The 7,371-nt window shown below is 39.8% G+C and overlaps 1 protein-coding gene across 1 annotated transcript in view; it reads left to right on the top strand.

The window, feature by feature from the left end:
* The window catches only part of MARCHF5 (membrane associated ring-CH-type finger 5), a 65,425-nt gene that overhangs the window by 42,266 nt on the left and 15,788 nt on the right, over positions 1-7,371 (top strand). The gene's annotated exons all lie outside the window — the stretch shown is intronic.

The raw sequence follows: 7,371 nt of genomic DNA, 5'->3' as shown, positions 1-7,371 counted from the left end.
TTTGTCAGATACTATTATTTTGGACCAGGCATGGGTCTCATGCATATAATCCCAGCGCTTTGGGAGGCCAAGGCAGGAGAATCCCTTGAAGCCAAGAGTTTGAGACCAGCCTGGGCAACACACCAAGATACCATTTCATATATATATATATATATGTGTGTGTGTGTATGTATATATAATTAACTTAGTTATCTAAAAATGTTGTCCAAGAACATATCCCTTCTTTACAATCTAATGATTAACCTTTTGTTGTTAAGCAAAGTAACTTACAGCCTAAGTTTGCAGGATGTTTGTTCTTACAAAGAGATGGTAAAATCTGTCAGCAGAGTAGTCAATCAAAGATGAAACTTATGTAAGCTTGTCTGGGGTTCTTGTACCTAGCCTCCAAAGTATAGTATTTAAAACAGTGGGAAATGCTAGAGAAAGAGGTAAAACTCTTTACTATCCCATTAGGATTCCCACATACTTTTAATCAAGTTTGTTGTATTACTTGCAATAAAATTCACATTTGTTGGCTTGGGACCATATAATTAATACTTTTTTTTTTTCCTTAAAGTGTCTGTTTAAAACAAATTGAGTCAAGTACTTGCCACAGAGTACTGTGGCTAGGTCCTGTGCTATTATATTGCGGTGCCTTGTAGAACAGGCTGAAGTGCCCGATACTGCCAAGTACCATGTGCTGAGATAGCTGTGGCCTTAGAAAGTCCTTGAGAGTGATGCCAATCATCATTAGAAAGCATTTTTTAAGCACCTATCTGTACATGGTTCTATCCTAGGCACTGTACAAAACGAGTTAAACAGACATGGCCCCTGCCCCCTGGGAGTTTTCAGTCTAAGATGATGCTGACATGGACAGACATAAAGGATATTGAGACAACTGAACAAACATTGAACAAGAACATAAAGTACTAACATTATGCACAAGCAAAGGGGTAAGTGTATTTTGTGGGTAGTATGTAAAGGAAGGCTCATGGGACATGGACAGGGTGGGATAATTAGCCTCTATCAGGTTAGGTTAGCCTTTGCTGAGAAGTTGTGTTTTTATACAGATTTAAGCAAAGTAGGGTCAGGACATTCCAGGCGTGCAACAAAAAGACTCAGAGCAAGGATAAAAGCTTATATTGTTAAACTGTCAGCAGCCTCAAAAATCTGCACTTCTGGATGGCTCTGAAAATAGGGTTGGTGTCTTAACTTTAAAAAGTTGGCATTTGGGGACCAGGCACAGTGCCTCACACATGTAATCCCATCACTTTGGGAGGCCAAGGCAGGTGGATCATTTGAGGCCAGAAGTTGTAGACCAGCCTGGGTGACATGGCAAAACCCCATCTCTACTAAAAATACAAAACTTAGCTGGGTATGGTGGCATGTGCCTGTAGTCCTAGCTGCTTAGGAGGCTGAGGTAGGAGGATCACTTGAACACAGGAAGCACAGATGGCAGTGAGCTGCCATCGTGCCACTGCACTCCTGCCTGGACAACAGAGCAGGACTCTGTCTCGAAACAAAGAAAGTTGACATTTGGGTTTGGTCTAGATCACAGTCGGTTCAATGCAAAGCAAAAAGCAAACAAAAAAAACCTGGGAACTTGAGTGGCTTCCGTGAGCAGTCTATCTTGCTTATTGAATCTCTTTTTTTTTTTTTTTTTTTTTTGCTGGAAGCAGATGGAAGAATCTCTTTTATAAATTATTGGCCACTTAACAAGAGGAACTTGTCTTCTCAGGAAGTTATACCAGGTTATCTTGTAAAGCACCTGCATATGCTCATTAAATCATGTTCTGTGTTAGAAACTTTGGCACAACAAAGTGTAGAATTAGTTTCTCTGCCAGTTCAAATGTATTGGTATTTACAACTAATCGATCATAACCAGTTACAGATTTGTTTCTTCTCCACTCCAACAGCTTCACTTGACTAGCATCTGGGAATTCTGGGTATTATTATAAACAACGTCAGCAAATGTTGAACATTATTACCGACCTGCACTTAAATAATTGACGTCTGAACTTCCCATGTGTACCTTTAGCAGCCAGAATATAAATTTTAATTTATATTACAGTGACAGCAAAAATCTACTTTTGTTTGCTATGTCTGCCAGACAAAACTGATTACTTCTTTTTTTTAGTAGACATGGACTTTCCCCAATAGTCCTCAGCTCACTTTTTGATGTCATTCAGGTCTGAAACATGAAAACTGGAATTTACCCAGAATATTAGGGTGTAGTGGATTCTCTTTACAAAAGCCTCTTTATTATACAAAAGAATTAGCAATAGTTTCCCTGTTAATTACAAGCTTCTCTGGTGCCCTTTAAATTAATAGATTTTCAAAATTTATACAAAGCTTCTTCAGTTGCCATTCCTTGCGTAAATACAGTGCTATTGGAAACGTAAGTGACGAGACCCACTGAGGCATTAAAAATTCAACAATGCCTTTTGAAAATATTGAAACTTTCTTATGCCCTTATATATTTAACTTGTAAGGTACGTTTATTATAGTTCTTACTCCCCACCAGAATTGAGGTGTTCAAAGGCTGCTGTCTTCCCTTTTTCTATTTCTCATAACTTTTTGTGCTGTAGTCTGACAGTAATAAGAATCTAGTAATGTTGCTTTTTTCATAAATTTATGACCCCTGACCCCAAGTCATGAGATAGTAGCACATAAGCTGCTTCTTTCAAAGAGTATGAGTTAGGGACTGTCATCCAGAAGCTTTCAGTGATTGTTCTTACTCACCAAATAGCTTGCCAGATAATCTTTAGCTCTCAGAAATATCTCCCCTGGGTGGCAGTTTATTATTCTAATGCTATGCTTAACAGTAGGCATTTATCCTTTCTTTTAAATATTAAGCTAATTTTAGACTAGTCTGTCTGGAAAAGCCTTAAGAGATTTAGACAAAGTAAACTTAAGACAAAAGCCAAGACAGAATTTTGTCAGAAAAACTTTAATTAGGTGCTATAAAATACAACCCGTGTCTCCATTTTATCTGGTATATCTTTTGCCTATAACACAGGAGATGAGTAGAAAATTTCCAAAAGAGGAAATATGGACATTTTTTTTCTTATACAAAAGGCTTGATACCCAGGATTCACAAAGAAAACTGAGCTTGTTAGAACCTTCTGAGATCTTCCAAGGAAAAACAAGAAAAATAATTTAAACATCTGTAGGTTGTCACTGTTCATGATAGATAAAAGTAATAGTGATGGGTTATATTTTAGGAATTCTGCTTTCATTCAAATATTTGAATTTTTTTTTTAGGAATATATTGCTTTACTCCATCAGTAGGTAGTTCCAAGTACAAGAGAATTCAGTTCAACAAATACTTGAGAGTTGTAGGAACTTGGGATAGATCAGTGATCAAAACAGATCATTTTCCCTTTGGAGCTTTTTTCCTTTTTTCTTTTTCTTCTTTTTTTATTTTTTTTTTTGAGACGGAGTTTTGCTCTTGTTGCCCAAGCTGTAGTGCAATGGCGTGATCTTGGCTTTCTGCAACCTCTGCCTCTTGAGTTCAAGCGATTCTCCTGCCTCTCAGCCTCCCGAGTAGCTGGGATTATAGGCATGCACCATTATGCCCGGCTAATTTTTTGCACTTTTAGTAGAAACAGGATTTCACCTTGTTAGCCAGGCTGGTCTCAAACTCTTGACCTCAGGTGATCCAGCCACCTTGGTCTCACAAAGTGCTGAGATTACAGGCGCAAGCCACTACACCCGGTCTGGAGCTTATTTTCTAATGCAAGAATCAGCAAACCTTTCTGTAACGAACCAGATAGTAAATATTTTAGACTTTGCATGTGCCCATGTTCCAATAAAACTTTATTTACAAAAACAGGCAGCTGTCTGAGTTTGGCATACAAGCCCTAGTTTCCCAACCTCTGTTATAATATGTGGAAGCATAATTAATATGTAAATTATAGTATGTTAGGTGATAAGTGCTTTGGGAAAAAGAAAAATATGGCGAGGTAATCAAATGGGGAGTGTGACAAAGTAGGGGTTCGCAGGGTGGGCTTCATTGAAGTCAGGAAGAAGAGGAAGGGGCATAGCAGCACACACCTGTAGTCCCAGTTACTCAAGAAGCTTAGATGGGAGGATCACTTCAGCCAGGAGTTTGAAGCCAGCCTGGGCAATATAGTGAGACTCCCATCTCTAAAAAGAAAAAAAAGAGGAAGAAACAGCAAAGGAGACTGAAGAGTGAGTAGTGAGATAGAAAGAAAACCAGAGATGTTTTCTGAGCTTGGCCCAGTGGCTTACTCCTAGTAAGTCCAGCACTTTGGAAGGCTGAGGTGGGCAGATCACTTGAGCCTAAGAGTTCGAGACCAGCCTAGGCAACATGGCGAAACCTCATCTCTGCAAAAAATACAAAAATTAGCAAGGTGTGGTGGTGCATACCAGTAGTCCCAGCTACTTGAGAGGCTGAAGCAGAGGATTGCTTAAGCCCACGAGGCAAAGGTTGCAGTGAACCAAGATCACGCCATTGCATTCCAGCCTGGGTGACAGAGCGAGACTCTGTCTCAAAACAGTTCTAGTTAGGCCAAAGAAGAGGAAAATTGATTAGATTTGGTTAAATGGAGGTTGTTAGTGACCTTGATAAGCAGTTTTGGGGGAGTGGGTTCAAAACTAAGGAGAGAGAGAGACAATTCTAGGTAATTTTGTTGCAAAGGGAGCAATGAAATGAACATGGGGCAAAAGGGCTCAAGAAAAGAATTTGTTTTTACTTTTTTTTTTTTTTAACACAAATAATAGCAAGTTTGTTTGATGAAGATCCAGTAAAGAGTAAGGGGAAATTATGTACAAGAGTGAGAGAAGATTGCTGGAGCTGTGGCCTTGAGTTGGTGAGGGCTTAGGATCATCTAGTGTGTAAGTGAGGGGATTGACTTCAGATAGGTGGAATATTGGTTGATGGGTATATGTGCTGGAGAGGGTCGTTAAATGTTCTCTTATGGCTTCAGTTTTCTGATTAAAAAATTACCAGGCCAGGCATGGTGGCTCATGCCTGTCATCGTAGCACTTTGGGAGACTGAAGTGGGAGGATTGCTTGAGCCTAGGAGTTCCAGACCAGCCTGGGCAGCACAGGGAGACCCCGTCTCGACAACAAAAAATTTTAAATAAATAAAATTAACTGAACATAGTGGTGTGTATCTATGGTCCCAGCTATTTGGGGGGCTGAAGCAGGAGGATCACTTGAGCTAGGGAAGTCAAGGCTGCAGTGAGCCATGATCATGCCACTGTACTCTAGTGTGGGCAACAGAGCAAGACCCTGTCTCAAAAAAGAAAAAAAATCGAATTATCAGTCAAGGATATTAAAGTTGAAGTGCTGAGGTTTTATATATACCTACAGTCTTTAACTTCTAGTACCAGCATTTGAGGGCTCTTTGGTGACTAAGATGACTTTTATTTTGCTTTCTGAGGGAGTTATATACTTAACCCAGCAAATTTGTATGTTTTGAGAATTCAGCAGTATATTCTGTGGTCAAATAATGATGCATGTAATGCCTGTGGCACAGCTCACAGTCTCATGTAGACACTCAAGAAATGCTAACTATTTATTAGAAGATGTAGAGTTGGTATGCACTGAATTAGACTTATTTCATCTCTTTGGTCCCAAAAGATACCTTATCATTGTTTTAAATGTTATGTAAGTTAGAGCTTGACAATAATAAGTAAACATGCTATATGTATTATAAATCACAGGTCCTTTAACATCTCCCCTAATGTTCTCTCTACTTTACAATGTATATATAGTCTGTTTTCATACAATGATGTAATGATATTATTGGCTCCAGTGATCAGCAGGGAGTCTTGATCAGAGGCTCCATAGATGGATGCTTTGTTCTTACATGTTTAATTATTTTATCATTAGATTCCTATGTTAATTTCTTTGCGTAGTGAAAATAAACTATTTTTGTATATAGCACTGACCTTTAGATTATAAGATCCTAAAAGGTAAGTAATAATTCTTACACATTTCTAAGAAGTTTTCATATTCCTTTGGTGGCTCACACCTGTAATCTCAGCTATTCAGGAGTCTGAGGCAGGAAAATCACTTGAACCCAGGAGGCAGAGGCTGCAGTGTGCTGAGATTTCACCACCACACTCCAGCCTGGGTGACAAAACAAAACTCTGTCTCAGAAAAACAAAAATTAAAAATTAAATTAAAAAAACTTAGGTCCGGGTGCAGTGGCTCATGCCTGTAATCCCAGCACTTTGGGAGGCCCGGGTGGATGGATCACCTGAGGTCAGGAGTTCGAGACCAGCCTGGCCAACATGATGAAACCCCATCTCTACTAAAAACACAAAAATTAGTCAGGTGTGATGACACGTGCCTGTAATCCCAGCTACCTGGGAGGCTGAGGCAGGAGGATCACTTGAGCCCAGGAGGCGGAGGTTGCAGTGAGCTGAGATCGCACCATTGCACTCCAGGCTGGGCAACACAACAAGACTCCCAACTCAAAAATATGAAGTTAGATATTCAGTTATATTTTGCTTTACTTTAAATCAGGCATGAGACCCTTCCACTCTTCTGGAAAAATCTGGAGCTAAATTATATTGGGCTTAGTAGTGGTCAGAATACCTCCAAATGTTGGAGCCAGACACATTGGCTCACATCTGTAATTCTAGCACTTTGGGAGGCCAAAGCGGGTTGATTGCCTGAGCTCAGGAGTTTGATACCAGCCTGGGCAGCATGGTGAAACTATGTCTCTACTAAAATACAAAAAATTAGCCTGGCATGGCAGCATGCACCCGTAGTCCCAGCTATTCAGGAGGCTGAGGAAGGAGAATTGCTTGAACTCGGGAGGCAGAAGTTGCAGTGAGTCCAGATAGTGCCACTGTACTCCAGCCTGGGGGACAGAGCAAGACTGTCTTTGGGGTGAGGGGGAGAATATCTTTAAATGTTTGTTTTCCAGATAACTTCCAGAAGGAAATAGTAGTCAGATTTCAGAGTAAGCATATAGTAATAGAAGCATAATTGGCACATGTATACAGCTGTTGGAATGCCATGAAAACTGGCTTCATAATCATAAAAAGAAATTTGAGAATAATAACCAATTAAATATAGCTATATTGAAAATGAAAAAGAGATAAATCGACTTTATGTAAATAAAAGAAAATGGTCCTGGTTACCTTTATATACCATATCAAGGTATGCAGTGAGTGAAGTCAGAGAAATTATATTATTACCAAGTACGAGAGAATCTAATTGTTGCCAGGAATTTGTTGGAAAAAGCAAGCTGAAATTACCATTTCATTCTACGTTGGCTATTATGATTAAGAGATGAAAGTGGCCGGGCGCGGTGGCTCAAGCCTGTAATCCCAGCACTTTGGGAGGCCGAGGCGGGTGGATCACAAGGTCAAGAGATCGAGACCATCCTGGTCAACATGGTGAAACCC

This window comes from Cebus imitator, unplaced genomic scaffold (assembly GCF_001604975.1).
Source record: "Cebus imitator isolate Cc_AM_T3 unplaced genomic scaffold, Cebus_imitator-1.0 Scaffold238, whole genome shotgun sequence".
NCBI lineage: Eukaryota > Metazoa > Chordata > Mammalia > Primates > Cebidae > Cebus > Cebus imitator.
Note: the sequence above shows the minus strand (reverse complement) of the source record. Positions and strands in the feature narration are given on the sequence as shown.